General features: G+C 39.1%; 1 pseudogene; it reads right to left on the bottom strand.

The window, feature by feature from the left end:
• Nucleotides 1-787: 787 nt before the first annotated feature.
• Nucleotides 788-1,366, bottom strand: LOC121034213 (60S ribosomal protein L19-like; annotated as a pseudogene).
• Nucleotides 1,367-16,020: the final 14,654 nt, after the last annotated feature.

The raw sequence follows: 16,020 nt of genomic DNA, 5'->3' as shown, positions 1-16,020 counted from the left end.
AGAAAAATTTATTTATGATGTCTCACATTCTCAAATTTTGCTAAAAGTTTGCAATTATCAGATATCTAAAATTAAACCTTCTTTCACGTGCTATCATAGTTCCTTAGACCAAAAAAGAAGGGTTTGTAGTAAATACCAGCCAGTCGTGATAATAAATGCTCATTAAATCTTTATACAATTGATATGTACATATTTCATAATAAATTCACTAAGTGTAGAAAATATTTTCTAGTTAATACAACATATATATTACAATTTATGACTTATAATTTTGCTTTCTTTCTGTTTTTTCCCCTCTGTTTTAAGTTTTTATTTAAATTCTAGTTAGTTAATGGGGTGCCTGGGTGGCTCAGTCGGTTGAGCGCCCGACTTCAGCTCAGGTCATGATCCCGCAGTTCCTGAGTTTGAGCCCCACGTCGGGCTCTGTGCTGACAGCTCAGAGCCTGGAGGCTGCCTCGGATTCTGTGTCTCCCTCTCTCTCTGCCCCTTCTCCACTCATGCTCTGTCTCTCTCTGTCTCTCTGAAATAAATGTTTTAAAAAATAAATAATATAAATCCTAGTTAGTTAACATATAAGGTAATATTGGTTTCAGCAGTAGAATTTAGTGATTCATCACTTACATACAACACCCAGGACTCATTACAACAAATGCTCTCCTTAATACCCATCCCCCATCTAGCCCAATTCCCCCAACCTCCCTCTATCAACCCTCAGTTTATTCTTCATAGTTCAGACTTTCTTATGGTTTGCTTCCCTCTCTCCTGTTTTTCCCCCTTCTCCTATGTTTTCCTCTTCCTCCTTAGACAGAGTATTGATGATTTCCTCCTTCTTGGCCTGGAGCCACTCTTCACAGCCCTCGTGTGCTTTCATGGTCTTAGATCTGTGGGCCTCAGCCTGGTCATCCAGAAGCTTCTTGCAAGCCTTGTCTGCCTTCAGCTTGTGGATGTGTTCCATGAGAATCTGCTTGTTTTTGAACATGTTACCCTTCACTTTCAGGTATGGACTCTGATACATGTGGCAGTCAACCTTAGATTCATGGTATCTTCTGAGCAGGCTGGCCCAGATTCTCATCTTCTTCATCAGGTTACCTTCTGAGGCTTCTGAGCATTGGCAGTGCCTTTTCTTTTAGAAATGCCCATATGCCTGCCCTTCCAGCAGGCGGAACTGTTTTTCCAGCACTGAGCCCAGGAATGGACGGCTGCAGGCTTCTGGATGACCAGCCCATCTTTGATCAGTTTCTGGATCTGACGATGGGACTTGGCATTGACAATTGCATTGGTATCATTGGGGTCCAACCAGTCCTGCTTTTTGCCCACAGTGGAGGACACTGGAGGCAAGCCTCTTCTGAAGCCTGAGCGTACTCATGGGTGCAGCTGCAGTGGCAAAAGGAAAGCTAAACCACATCTTCTTTATCCATTCATCAATTGATGGACATTTGGGCTCTTTCCAGAATTTGGCTATTGTTGATAATGCTGCTACAAACATCGGGGTGCATGTGCCCCTTCAAATCGTATTTTTGCATCCTAGTAGTGCAATTGCTGGGTCATAGGGTATTCTATTTTTAACTTTTTGAGGAACCTCCAAACTGTTTTCCAGAGTTGCTGCACCGGTTTGCATTCCCACCAGTAGTGTAAGAGGAGTGCCTTTCTATGCATCCTTGTTATGGCCTATAATTTTAAAGTTCATAAAAATCCAGACTGAATATTTTTCTGAAGGATTGGGGACTTTTTATTTCCCACAGTAAAAACATCTTATTGACTATGTTATCCCCTTCAGAGAATCTTATTTTTTTATGTTTGTTGTAGACTGACAATAGTATATTTTACATGGCAAGATAAAATTAATTTGCATTTCTCAGTTATAGTCAAGTCACTTCTTCTCGCTGTGATAAAATATTGAAAGGGAAAAAAAAACCCACTAGGACATCCTGACACATGCATACATTTCTGAAACATAAACAAAATGAAGAATTTGAGAATCCACAAATCAATTTTTCAGTGTAGATATTCGTTATCTGCTCTCTTGCTTGACTGAACAGCTCTACAACTGAACGAGAATTAGAGCTCATTCAGTTTTTTGCCACTTCTTCTAGCACATTCATGAAGCAAAGTGCCAGCATGAAATGGGCACACGACCAACTTTGTGGATTTGTTTCTCCTCTACATCAGGATGCTACCAGCCCAAATGTGCTTTGTTTCTTTTCCCTGCAACCCTTGTGCTTGATTTTCCTCATCCTCAATTTGCAATTTCCTGAGCCTAAAGTCATTCTCATCTTACGTGCAACACAGCCTTTTTTCTTTCTTTGCCAGGGCGTTTGAGTTCACTGTTTTGAAAACCACATAAGATCCAACCCCCCTCCCCACCCCAATACACCCACCACCAAACTCTGCTGACTCAGCAGGGCATTTCTCCTCTTGAAAGGCAAAGCCATTTCTAGGGAAAGTTCTCCTAAAGATGATTTGTTTTTTCTTAGCCTTATAAGTTTTGTCATCGTCCGCATTTCTCTCCACATAAAAGGCTCCCTCCTGCCTTTCCCTTTTATTTATTGGCTGCTGTACTAACAATAGTTTTCCTGGAAGCAGGGGCATTTCTTTCCTTCTGACTTCTTGCTGGTCAACACAACTCTTCACTTTGACATGTTACATTTGGGAATGAAATATTAATATATGAGACTAGGCAGTGTTTCAAGAAAGATAAAATAAGGAAATAACATATATTTGATAATTTTTTGACATGGAAAATGTGTTGAGTGCGTGCTCACGTGGATCTTGTCATGGGATAGGGAGTAATTTGTTTATTTTTAAAACAGCATTATGGGGGTGCCTGGGTGGCTCAGTGGGTTGAGCCTCCGACTCTTGATTTTGGCTCATATCATGATCTCAGGGTCATGGCACCAGGCCCTGTGCCAGACTCTGCTCTGAGCATGGAGCCTACTTAGAATATTCTCTCTCTCGCTCTCCCTCTCCCTCTCTCTCTCTCCCCTCTGTCCTTTTCCCCTGCTTGTGCTCTCTCTCTTTCTCCCTAAAATTAAAAAAAAAAAAAAACCAAACAAAGAGCATTATGGACCATCCATATAGTTTTTATGACATGACTTTGTATCTTTGCAAACCTAAGGTAATTCTCTTGCTTATCCAAATGGAATTTAGCAATTCAGTTGGTAGCTGGAAAAACAAAAAAAACCCTGGAAAATGCAAAGGAACTGGAACCAGGGAACACAAGTGAGAAGTAGAAGGCGGTGATGGAAAGGAGCCAAATTTCTACCACTGAGAATCTTTGTGCTTAACTAATATCTCATCAGTTCTGCAAGCAAGTCGCTGAATTTTTCATGTTTATAAATGAGATACTCAAGGATTTAATGATTAGGAAAGGGGAAAAAAACGGTAAACAGTGTTGTGCTTACCATGTGAGACTGGGGGACAGTGCCTTTCTCCCTGGTCTTTCTTCTACAATAACAACAACCAGATCTGACATTATTGTGATATTTTATTTAAGTCCTGCGAAAAGCAGAGACAAGTGATGCTGGCTTAAATTTCCTGGAGATATTTGTGATATCTGTTTTTCATCATCCTTTGCTCTTATCAACAAAGGGCAAGAAAAATTGTTCATGTAATTTTTTCCGATTAAAATGTTCATCGACAAAGATTTGAACACTTTAGTGTATCAGCATCATTGTGTTTATTTTGAAAGAACTTTGTCATTTGCACACTCTTATTCATAAAGCATAAATATCTATAACATGCCCAGACATTCATGACTAGTTTCAACAAAGCAGAGCAGAATAAAATGAGCTGTTACTTCTTAATAATAAGTCAAATTGGAGTATAAAAAATAACAAAAATCTCTAGGGTCGTGATCCCAATTTTACCCACTTATTTGAAACTGTATAAGAGTCCATTTGGGGGCGCCTGGGTGGCTCAGTCGGTTAATCATCTGACTTTGGCTTGTGGTCTGTCAAGATCTCGGAGTCTTTGAGTTGGAGGCCGCGTCAGGCTTTGTGCTGACAGCTCAGAGCCTGGAGCCTGCTTCGGATTCTGTGTCTCCCTCTCTCTCTGCCCCTCTACAGCTCACACTCTATCTCTGTCTCTCTCTCAAAAATAAATAAACGTTAGAAAAATAACAGTTCATTTGGATATAATTTTAATATAAAAATAAATACAGGGGTGCCATCTGGGTGGCCCAGTCAGTTACACGTCCGACTTCAGCTCAGGTCACGTTCTCATGGTTCGGAGAGTTCGAGCCCCGCATTGGCTCTGTGCTGACAGCTTGGAGCCTGAAGCCTGCTTAGGATTCTGTATCCTTTTCTGTTTGCCCCTCTCCTGCTCAAGCTCTGTCTCTCTCTCTCTCAAAAATAAATACATATTAACAAATAAAAACATAAAATATATGAATAAACATGTATAAGTAATATTCCTTTGTTGTACACATAAACTATGCTTGAAATGTGATCAAATTAAGATTTTCTTGGAACTTACTAGCATATTTCTTTGAAATTTGGTTTATGGAATATATGAATCAGAATTATGTAGGTCAGGGCTTCTTAAACTATTTGGGAGAAAGGTCTTTTTTATTTTTTATTTTTCTTAACCTGTAGAGGACTGAAATTCTTGTCCTATGCTGTGTGCAATGAGACAAGTCCACCAATTATGGGGGCTTGGATGTTGCAACAATGTCAGATTGTTCATGAAGTTTCTAGTCCCTTATTCTCATTATCAGTACTTCTTTCTTCCAGGAGGATAACAAGTAGTTTGGAAACGTGTGCTCATCTTCAAAGCTTGTTCATCGAGTAGCACTGAGTTAGCAGGCTCGTGAAAATCTGAATCAGACCCTTGTGAGGTTGATCTTCGGGATCAGCATATCTAACAAGTCCCTAGGTGATATTTATGTAGCCTAAAGTCTAAGACCTTTTGCTTTCAGGTAAATACAAATATCAACATTGCTGTCAATCACAAGCCCATGCAACCTAGTGTTAATTATGGTACTTTATGGGGCAAATCCGTCTGTAACAGGGAATTTACTCCACAGCCAAGCACATGGTCTCCCTAAGGTCTTTACCGGTAAATGCCCAGGGACTGCATTCATTTTTCATCATCTGAAGACCCCTACCCTGTCCCGTACACACATTTGATCTTTTTTCCTGCCTTGACTTTCAAAGGATTGCACCAGATGATTCATCTCTCCTACTTCTGCATTTCTTTTACTTTTTTTTTCTTGCTTATTCTGCCCATTTGCCTTGCTCCAAGATCAGTGTTATTGTTGTTATATACATTTTTAAATGTTTATTTATTTATTTTGAGAGACAGAGAGGTAGAGAGTAAGCAGGGGAGGAGCAGAGAGAGAGGGAGACAGAGAATCCCAAGGAAGCTCCACAGCTGTCCGTGCAGAGCTGGACCTGGGGCTTGAACTCAGGAACCATGAGAGCAGGATCTGAACTGAAATCAAGAGTCTGACGCTTAACCGACAGAGCACTTAGGTTATATTTTTATACATACTTTCTTCCTCAGTGATTTTACTCGTTGTGATGACTTCCTTCTGTCATCTAGATATTATTAACAGTTCCAGTTTTGGTGGTTAAAATTTTTTTGATGTTTATTTATTTATTTTGAGAGAGAGAAAAAGCACAAGTGGGGTATGGGTAGTGAGAAGGTGAGACAGAATCCCAAGCAGGCTCCACACCATCAGCGCAGAGCCTGATGCGGGGCTCCAGCTCATGAACCGTGAGATCATGACCTGAGCCGAGATCAAGACTTGGGTGCTTAACTGCACCACCCAGGCGCTTGCAGGTTTGGTGATTTTAATCCAGTGTTTTTTCTACTATTCCACTCTGCCTGTAAGCTTATCATCCATGAAACTCTGATCCCATTCATTTCTATCTCTGCCAGTGCTAACAGCCTTTTGACTCATGCCTTGAAAATGGCCACATAAGCTACATTCTGCACAATTGTGTTTATATGCCATTCAGTCGTACTTCAAAGTGAATGCTGTCCCCTGGAGTTGTGCACCATAGTAGTCCCGATTCTCCCAACCACCCTGGCTTATAACCATGCAGCCAGACTTCTTTACATTGTTTACATTGTCATTTATTTCTACATTCAGCAATAGAGCACAGCTGGGAGCGGCTGACACAGAGCCAGGGAAATGCATCCATCAGCAGTCAGTTCTGCACGACAGCACAGAATAGAGAACAAAAATGGATCTGAGGGCAAACAGACCCAGGATCACCATGCCAGGATACCTACATTCAGGAAATGTATTTTTGTGTGGGTTAGCGTGGGATCTATTAAGCAGAAAATTTTCCAGGAGGGGGAGGAGTTCTGAAATCATGCCCTGGCAACTAACTTCCTCTTGAGGGAATCCCTGAGTAAGCTATAAAGAGGTAAAGCAAGACAAAGGAATACCTTATTTTCACTGAGGTTTGGACGCCAGTCTTCAAGTAGAACTCCAGGAGGTGGGGGTGAGCCACGCAGAAGCCTCCTTTTATGTCAAGTGAGCCAAACCCTCAAACCAGAGTGGGCCACATGGCTTCCTCTCTTGATTCTACACTTCTGCACGAGCTCTTCCAAATTTGTGACTTAGGATATGTATGGGCAAAAGGGCAAAGTGGGCCAGAATCAAAGAGAGATACAAAGAAGATCAAGAAAGTGTGTGCCCTGATATGAGACGGCTGGCTAATGTTGCCTCTTGAGTGTGGCTCAGGCCAGGCCTTAGATCTAGACTTAGCTATCATGTGGTAAAGGAACGATGAGACACGGTAGGGTCGCAGTAAGGGAGCAGGCCCTGGCCTGCTGACTACAGCCCAGCCTGTGCTGAGTGGAAGAGAAGGGAAAAGGGGGACCACCCAAAACAACGTGTTGGCTTTCAGCCCTTTCGAAACCTCTTACAATGTGACTCAAGTCCATCGTCTACCCTCTAGATTTGGGGAAGGAAGTGCAGTTCTGTCTCTGTGCCAGAGCAAAGGGGGCACAGAGAAAAAGGAGTCATGGTGCCTGCGCTGAGGAGGCTCACACATGTGACTGGAGGAAGCTAACCTGTAATTATTCCTCTTCCCTTCTCCTCTTCCCAGTGTCTGTCATGAGCATGGCAGGTGCTTTAAAAATGCTAACATAGGTTGATTGATGTCATAAAAATAAGAAAGTAAAAAGCTTCCTGCTTTTTGATATTTACCAATATGGAAGCACATAGAAGTGTCATGCTAGCCAGACCAAATATTAACCTGGAATTAGACACTTTCATCTTTTAAGTACATCTCTGCAGCATGACTTTGAGCAAAGGCGTCCAGCACGTATATGTATATCATTACATATCGTGTAATGTGTATCATTACAAAACTCACCAGTTATAGTGCTTGCTGCTATTTCTTGTATGCGACTTTGTCTTCCCAACTCTTTATTGATTGAAATACCAATAATAGAATTGAAAATGTGAACCTGAGGCACCTGGGTGGCTCAGTTGGTTGAGCAACTGACTCTTGATTTCGGCTCGGGTCATGATCCCAAGGGTTCCAGGATCCAGCCCCGTGTTAGACTCTGTGCTGAGTGTGGAGCCTGCTTGAGATTCTCTCTCTTGCTCTCCCTCTACCCCTCCCCTGCACATGTGCATGCTCTCTCTCTCTCTCTCTCTCTCTCTCAAAAAAAATTTTTTTTTTCAAAAAGACAAAAAAATAAAAAATAAAACGTGAACTTAGCCAGTGTTAAAGGATGTTCTCTGAGCGATACTTTCATCATGTAGGAGTTTGGAAAAAAAGTTTCTTAGAAACAGTTTCCCAGTTTCTTCTGATCATAACAATATCTTTGCATTTATTATAGAATACAGATTCTCAGGACTCTTGCAGATTCTGAGTCAGTAGATCTGATGCGGGGCACCAGGAAATTGGAGTTTTTAGCAAGTATCCCATGTGAGTTTTATGATCAAGGAACACAATTGTAAGGTGTCTGTCTCTGAAATCTAATATTCTATAATTCTGTTGTAATCTCTTGGACCACAATGAACATATCTCTAATGGCTGTATCAGAGTCAGCATTGCACTGAGAACAAAGAGGGTGTTCAGTATTGACTTAATTGATCATTGGTGAGCATTTGACAGATTCTCAGCCTTCAATTCATATGCATATTTTTTCAATATAGAAAATTTATTGTCAAATTGGTTTCTATACAACACCCAGTGCTCATCCCAAAAGGTGCCCTCCTCAATACCCATCACCCACCCTCCCCTCCCTCCCACCCCCCATCAACCCTCAGTTTGTTCTCAGTTTTTAAGAGTCTCTTACATATGCATATTTTATAGCCAGTGGCGTTTGGATGGTGACTTGCAGGTGAAAATGGATCATTAGAAACAAGGTTATTGTGATTTTCAAAGCATTTCACATTTCACAATGTCTTTATATTATGGGCGCTCTTGCAAACCTCATTACAACCTGATAAAGTAGTTAAATTACTATTACTGATATTTTACAAATGTAAAAGTCCTGAATTTTAAGAACCTCCTCCCTTTTTCCTCAGCTACTGCATATGGAATTAAGATTCAAATTCTTATCTCAGGGTTCTTTATGATCTTTAAGATCTTTCTATCAGGCTACTCTTCTAACACTGGCAATCTTGCCTGTTCTTGTTGTCAACCCAGCAGAAGAGAATTCACTACTTTCCTGATGCATAAAAAGACTAGCATTGGAAGTGAAACCAGCTAGTACCGAAATTGATAGCTCTTATTATATACAAAGCATGAGGCCAAAGTGGAATATTCAAGAATGTTATTGCCTCTCAAAAAAAGGACTTTAGTAATTTCTAATGAGCTCAAGAAAATGCCCATCCAGTCCAATCTATACATCCTCATATGGCATCATTTTCCCACCACAATATTGACCTTCATTCTTCTAAGGGATGTGAGTACATGGTGTACTTTTGAGAGGGTTGGGGAATGAGCCCTAATGAGTTAGCAAGACATTTTTAAGTCTCCCTTCAGAGGCTAAACTCAAATTAGCGGGATAATTGAACATCCATCGCAGGTGCTTGTAAAATGTTCAAATTCTTGGGGCGCCTGGGTGGCGCAGTCGGTTAAGCGTCCGACTTCAGCCAGGTCACGATCTCGCGGTCCGGGAGTTCGAGCCCCGCGTCGGGCTCTGGGCTGATGGCTCAGAGCCTGGAGCCTGTTTCCGATTCTGTGTCTCCCTCTCTCTCTGCCCCTCCCCCGTTCATGCTCTGTCTCTCTCTGTCCCAAAAATAAATAAACGTTGAAAAAAAAAATTAAAAAAAAAATGTTCAAATTCTTGAGGTCCACCTCAGATTGACAAAATCAGAATTTCTATGATCGGGTCCTTTATAGGATATTTATGCACAGTTACAGCAGAAATACTGCTGGAAAGAGCTTGACCTGATTATGTGTATAGCGGCAAATCTTTTTTTGAGGAGCTAGTTCCCTAAGTATATGTCAAACTTGTGGCAGCTTTCTGGGGCACCTCTAAGAATAGATCAACACCAATAAAGAAGGTGTTTGTTTGGGGCACATAGCATTTTGTCTCAGAGGAATTAAAATATCAGATACTTTACCTCTCATTTTTTTTAATGCTTATTTATTTTGAGAGAGAGAGAGCACGAGTGGGATAGGGGAATAGAGAGAGGGAAGGAGAGAATACCAAGCAGGCTCTATCAACACAGAGCCTGACACAGGGCTCAATCTCATGAACCATGAGATCATGACCTGAACTGAAATCAAGAGTTGGACGCTCAGTGGACTGAGCCACCTAGGCTTCCCTTACCTCTCTTCTTGATAGCAGAAAAAAACAAACAAACAAAAAAAGAAACAACAACAACAAAAAAAAAACCATGAGTTTGAGAGATGAAAGGACAGAGCAGCATTTTTTTTTAACCAAGTTAATTGTTATTTTCTATTTAATCTCATTAGTCTGAATATTTTTGGGGAAATAAGCAACTGTATGCTTTGACAGTATTATTAAATCCTAAATTGTGTCCATTTGTATGTGGCTTGTATTTATACAATCAGAAAATAAAATAATTCTCAGGTCAGCCATCTCCAAACAATTTCCATTGGAAATAAAATATTTTAAAAATCTACAGATAGCAAGTGTTATTTGGCCATGTGCTCTATCAGAGCTGGGGGAAAAGTTAAAACGAAAAAGTTGAGAAACCCTGAAATGTTAAGTTATAGTACAACTCCACCTGATGGATATCTGTTGAATTTCACTTGTGTTGAGAAACACTATATATATATGAGATGCCATCTGAATTTATATTTGATCACAATTATGTGACAGTTAAATGGTTAATGATATGGATAGAGAAAGGGCTGCAAGACAAGACATCCAGATATAAACAGCTTTTGATATATGTAGAAAACTTGCAGTGAAAATATTTTCTTTATTTAAAATGTTTCCATATTTTCATCTATATCTATATATATATGTAAACTTAACAGTGAAAAAGGTTAGCAAAATACATTTTTTAAAAGTAAAAAACATGTTACAAAGTGCCGACAGGCAGTTTTTGGGGGCTGTCTCCATGATAAAAAGGTTATGCTGCTTAGCTCTTGTATCCTGTTTTTAATTGGTTGTGACTTGTAATCCAATAGTTCAATAAAAACAGAAGTGAGATAATTGCATTTTACTTCCACCTTTTCCACTAACTTGGTTTGCTATTATGGGCAAATAATTTAATATCTCTGCTTCGGTTTTCTTCAGTGAAATGAGGACAACCACATTAGCTTTTTTCTAAACTTTAGCATCAAGAATTAATTGAGGCAATGACTGGAAAGAATCGCTAGTACATGAAGAAAATGTTCATTAATATTCTGCGAGATAATATCGTTATTTCCTTGAGCAGTTTAGTAATACTAGCAACATAAAACTTTTTTTGTCAACTAAACCTAAATAAGGAATGACAAAAAATAAAAAATATTTTGGTAAAATCAATAAAAATGAATAAAATAAGTGGAAATGGAGATCTGTTCAACTGAGCATAAAAAAATATTGGATATGCTTCATAAATCAGTTAACCCTAGGTGCTAAAAAATCACATTAGTAGCTTAAATAAGATAGAAGTTAATTTTTTTTAAGTTTATTTATTTTGAGAGAGAGAGAGAGAGAGAGAGAGACAGTGTAAGTCATGGAGTGGGGGGGGGGGGGGCGCGCGAGAGAGAATGAGAATCCCAAGCAGGTTCTGTGCTGCCAGTGCACAGCCTGACATGGGGCTCAAACCCACAAAACCATGAGATCATGACCAGAGCCAAAACTAAGAGTCAGATGCTTAACCGACTGAGCCACCGAGGCACCCCAGAAGTTAATTTTTTTTGTAAGAGTCTGGAAATGGGCATCCAGACTGGTAGGGGCACTATCACTAACATTCCCTTGAGCGATAAGAATTTAGTCATAAAGACACATCCAACTTTTAGAGAGGCTTAGAAATGTAATCCCTAAGTGTTTACTATATTATTAGGGAAAGGGGTTAAAAATTTTTTTATGTTTTGTTGTTTTGTTTTAGGCTAACTAGCATTCGGTTCATTATAATTACACTTAGCTTGGTTTCTGGTAACACTTTGTGAAATCATTGCATCATTGTAAGGAAACTATATCCTACATTTACTCCCTCATGATCTCATCCCATCTGATTGCTTTAAATTATACCAAATGTAATTTATATTTCCAGCTTTGATCCTTGATGGAAATATACCAGAATGGTATAGTGAACATCCACTTGGACACCTAACATCTCAAATTTAACATGTTAAGTCAGTTAATGGACCAACATTCACCCAAAATCCAGAAGTTGGATTTCATTTCTCCCCTTCACGTGAAGTTAATCCCTGACATTTCCATTTTGTCTTTCTTCAACTGCTAATAGAAACTCTGAGTTTTAGATAGGCACTTGGCATCCCAGCTACAGACTAGTTTTCCAGCTTCCTTAGCAGTCACATATGGTCACATGACTAAGCCCTGTTTTATGGGATAAAGACTGAAGCCACCCATGTAATTTCCAGATCATGCTCATAAAAGAAGTGATGGCAAATGGAAATCTCATACTTGTACACAAACATTTATAGCAGCTTTACCCATAAGAGACAAAAACTAGACAGAATGAAATGTCCGTTAAAAGATGAATGTATAAACAAATTGTGGTACATGTATTCAATAGAATAGTTCTCAGCAACAAAAGGGAATAAACTGCTGATACACACCACAACATGAAAAAATTTCAGAAACATTAGGCCGAGTGACAGAAGCTTTACACAAAAAAGTACAAACTGCATGTTTGCATTTATACTGAATCCTAGAACAGGAAAAATTATTCCATCCTACTTCCACAGTAGCAGAAAGGTTAATGGTTTTCTGGGAGTATTCACTGCAAAGAGGCAAATAGGAACTGTTTTGAAATGATATATATTTTCCATATCTTGAGTTTATTGGTAGTTATACAGGCAGATACATTTGTCAAAATTCACTGACCTGTAACTTAAAATGTGTATAATTTGTTGTAGGTACATTATATATGCCCCAATAAAGTTGGGTAAAAGAAAAGATAGCCTTATTTGCAGTAGAAACCAAATGGTAACAATTAAAAATTAATCATGTTGAAAAGAAACAGTTCTCAGAAATAGAAATACAAATGGCCATTAGAAATGCTTAAACTCACTAGGAGTACATGTAAATTTAAGATATGATTTAGACATATCAATTATCGAAAAAACAAAGAGGATTCCAGTTTCTGATTGGGCCTCTAAGAAGCTTTGGAATCACCATTCATTCCTAACAAGTGAAAAGTTGAACAAACTGAAAACTCAACAATGCTCCTTAGATCTGTAAGAAAAGTATGCTCACCGGGCAAACCACTGCCTCTAAATTTTAGACACCTATAGGCAAATACAGAGAATCACAGCTTGCTGGAACAGAAACTTGGGAACCAGTGCTAGGGTAGAGGAACTTGAACTGTGATTGAGGAATTGCTGGAGGTGCAGTTTAACTCAGAGTTAAAAACTCCAGAGAGATGCACTTATTGGAAGGATGCCACACTTTTGTGAGCTTTGCCTCCTGAAATTCTACCAGGTTCTCACAGAGAGTATTGGACGAACATGCCCTCATGCTTCCAGTAGGGGGAGGGGAATTTTTTTTTTCAAATACATCAAAACATTCTGTTCTAAAGAAGGTCTACCCACAGGGGTTGCACCAGGGTGTCTCAGTTAGTTAAGCATCTGACTCTTGATTTCCACTCAGCTCAGGTCTTGATTTCAGCTCAGGTCATGATCTCATGGCTTGTAAGTTTGAGCCCTGCATCAGGCTCTGTGCTGACAGTGTGGAGCCTGCTTGGGATTCTTTCTCTCCCTCTCTTTCTCTGCCCCTCTCCTGCTCGTATGCACATATTCTCTCTCTCTCTCTCTCTCTCTCTCTCTCTCTCTCTCTCTCAAAATCAATAAGTAAATCTGTGTTTTTTTTTAAAGAAAGCCTACCTGCAGGAGAAATTGTTTAACCAAAGTCTAACCTGATGGCATTTTATTAAAACCTAACTGATGGGGGTGAAGGGAAATGCCCAACTTTAGCTGGCTTTAGTCATCCTGTCCCCCTTAAATGGGAAGCAAAACAACTGAGAAACATATGAGAAGTCAAAGTCCAGAGGCACAGGCTCAACAAAGGACTGAAACAATTATAGGACTTGATTGTTTCCCCTCCTTCCACACTTTCTACCACATTACTAAAGGCATTACAGCAATTCCTTTTACCTAGGACACTGTGTCCAGCTGTCAAGAAAAAAGATACTAAAAGGCAAAAACAAAACGAAATAAAACATAGTTCTAAGAGACAAAGCAAGTATCAGAACCAGACTCAGATATGGCAGGCATGTTTTGGCTTGATCAGCTTGAGAATTTGAAACAACTATGGTTAATACACTAAAGGCTTTAATGGATAAAGTAGACATCATGCAAGAACAGATGGGCAATGTAAGCAGAGAGATACATATTCTAAGAAAGAACCAAAAAGAAATGCTAGGAATCAGATATGCTGTAGCAGAAATGAAGGATGCCTTTGATGGGATTATTACTGGACTGCATATGGCTGTGGAAAGAATCTCTGAGCGTGGGGATATCTCAAAAGAAACAAACAAAAAAAAAAGAACAGAATTTCCAAGTGCTATGGAGGTGCAAGATACATGTAATGGAAATAACAGAGAAGAGAGAAAGGAACAGAAGAAATATTTGAAGCAAGAGTGACTGAGAATTTCCCCAAATTAATGTTAGATACAAAACTACAGATCTATGAAGCTCAGAGAATACCAAGCAGAGTAAATACCAGTAACTATACCTGGGTATATCATTCTCAAATTATAGAAATCAAAAACAAAGAAAAAAAGCTTAAAACAAGGCAGAGGCAGAAACACCTTACCTAGAAAAAAGCAAAGACAGGAATTATATTGATTTCTCCTTAGAAACTGCAAGCTAGAAGAGAGTAGAGTTAAATATTATATTTTAAATGCTTATTTGTTTATTTTGAGAAAGAGAGAAGGGGAGAGGCAGAGAGAGAGTGGGAGAGAGAGAATCCCAAGTGGGCTCCACACTCAGTAGGGAGCCCAACATGGGGCTGTCGGAGACCCCATGAACATAAGATCATGACCTGAGCTGAAATCAAGAGTCAGACACCCAACCAAATGAGCCACCCAAGTGTCTAGATTTAAATATTTAAAGTGTTGAGAAAAAAAAAATCCCACCAACTTAGAATTTTGTATCCTTAAGAATTTACCTACTTGTGATTAGCACTGTTGTATGTAGTGATGAATCACTAAATTCTACTTCTGCAACTAAGATTACACTGTATGTTAACTAACTGAAATTTAAATAAAACTTTGAAACTAAAAGAGAGAGAGACAGAGAGGGAGAGAGAAGCCTATGGAAAAACTGTATGCTAAAAAAAAAGGTGGTTACCCAGAATTATCCTTCAAGAAGGAGAAATAAAGAATTTTACAGGCACACAAAAATTGAGGAATTTGTTTCTAGTAGACTTCCCTTGAAATAAATGTTAAAAGTTCTTTAGAGAGGAAGAAAATGATATAGGCAAGAAGCATATCTATATAAAGAAAAGAGCACTGGAGAAAGAACAAGTGACAGTAAAAGAAAAACTTTTATTTTTCCTTTTCTTATTCTAAATTGAGTTAACAGTTAACAGTTTGTTCAAAATGGTAAGAGTTAACTTTGCAAAGTTACAGTACATATATATGCTTATATATGTATAGTATATATGCGTATATACATGTATGTATGTGTGTGCGTGCTTATATATAAATAAAATGAATGACAGCAATGGTACCATGAAAGTGACAGAAGAATTAAGATTATTTTGTTATTATGAGGTACTCACACTCCCCATCAAGTGATACAGTGTTATTTGAAAGTGGACTGGGATGAGTCGTGAATGTATGTTACAAGCAGTAGGACAACTACTGAAAACATTAATTTTTTTAATGTTTATTTTTGAGAGAGACAGAGACAGAGCACAAGTAGGGAAGGGCAGAGAGAGAGAGAGAGACACAGAATCTGAAGCAGGCTCCAGGCTCTGAGCTGTCAACACAGAGCCCAACATAGGGCTTGAACTTATAAACTGTGAGATCATGACCTGAGCCAAAGTAGGATGCTGAAACAACTGAGTCACTCAGGAGACCCTAGAAAACATTTTTTTTAAAAAAGGCATAACTGATATGCTAAGAGAGGAGAGACAATGGAATTCTATAAAATGCTCAATTAAAACTACAAAAAGAAAAGGTGGAAGACAAAAATAAGAACAAAGAACAGAGTAACAAATTTTAAGAAGGGCCAGATATTATAGATATTAACCCAACTATATTAATAATCACTTTGAATTTCTGTGGTCTAAATGTACCAATTAAAAGACAGAGAATGTCAGAGTGGATTGAAAAACAAAACCTGGGGAGAGAGGAAGATGGTGGCAGCAGAGCAGGACGCTAATCTCTCCTTGTCCCGCTAACACAACTAGATAACTATCAAATCATCCTAAATATCCTAGAAATTGACC

The sequence above is a fragment of the Herpailurus yagouaroundi genome, unplaced genomic scaffold, assembly GCF_014898765.1.
Source record: "Herpailurus yagouaroundi ecotype Mexico unplaced genomic scaffold, PumYag 159, whole genome shotgun sequence".
NCBI classification, from domain to species: domain Eukaryota; kingdom Metazoa; phylum Chordata; class Mammalia; order Carnivora; family Felidae; genus Herpailurus; species Herpailurus yagouaroundi.
Note: the sequence above shows the minus strand (reverse complement) of the source record. Positions and strands in the feature narration are given on the sequence as shown.